This window comes from Phalaenopsis equestris, unplaced genomic scaffold (assembly GCF_001263595.1).
Source record: "Phalaenopsis equestris unplaced genomic scaffold, ASM126359v1 Scaffold233267, whole genome shotgun sequence".
Taxonomy (NCBI): Eukaryota; Viridiplantae; Streptophyta; class Magnoliopsida; order Asparagales; family Orchidaceae; genus Phalaenopsis; species Phalaenopsis equestris.
This window is the reverse complement of record NW_018251218.1, coordinates 207,590-208,000: the sequence shown is the minus strand read 5'-3', so window position 1 is coordinate 208,000 and position 411 is coordinate 207,590.

Sequence of the window (411 nt, the reverse complement as noted above, 5' to 3'; positions counted from 1 at the left end):
CCAGATTGAAAGTAAATTAAGATCGAAGTGAAAGGATCATCACAATTTCTTAAACATTTTCATGGCTTCACCAATTCAAATCAACATTTCACAAATCTCGAGACAAGGAGAAAGACAAAAAACTACTCAGAACTCATGGGGAAAACACAACAAAACTCAGAATTCATATATAAAATCAAAGTCATAGAAACTACAAGTGGTAAATAACTTATCTCTAATTTCTCCCCAAGAAAACTCCTCGAAGCTCCTCTTAATCTCTTCCTTTCTTTACAACACACAGAATTCCTCTTCGAAGTAGCAAGGAGGAAGAAATCTCTCACTTTACCTCGACTCTTACAATCTCTCAAAGAATTCCTCACAATTGTTACACTCTATTGGAAATTCTATACACTAATGGAACCTCTCTAACCT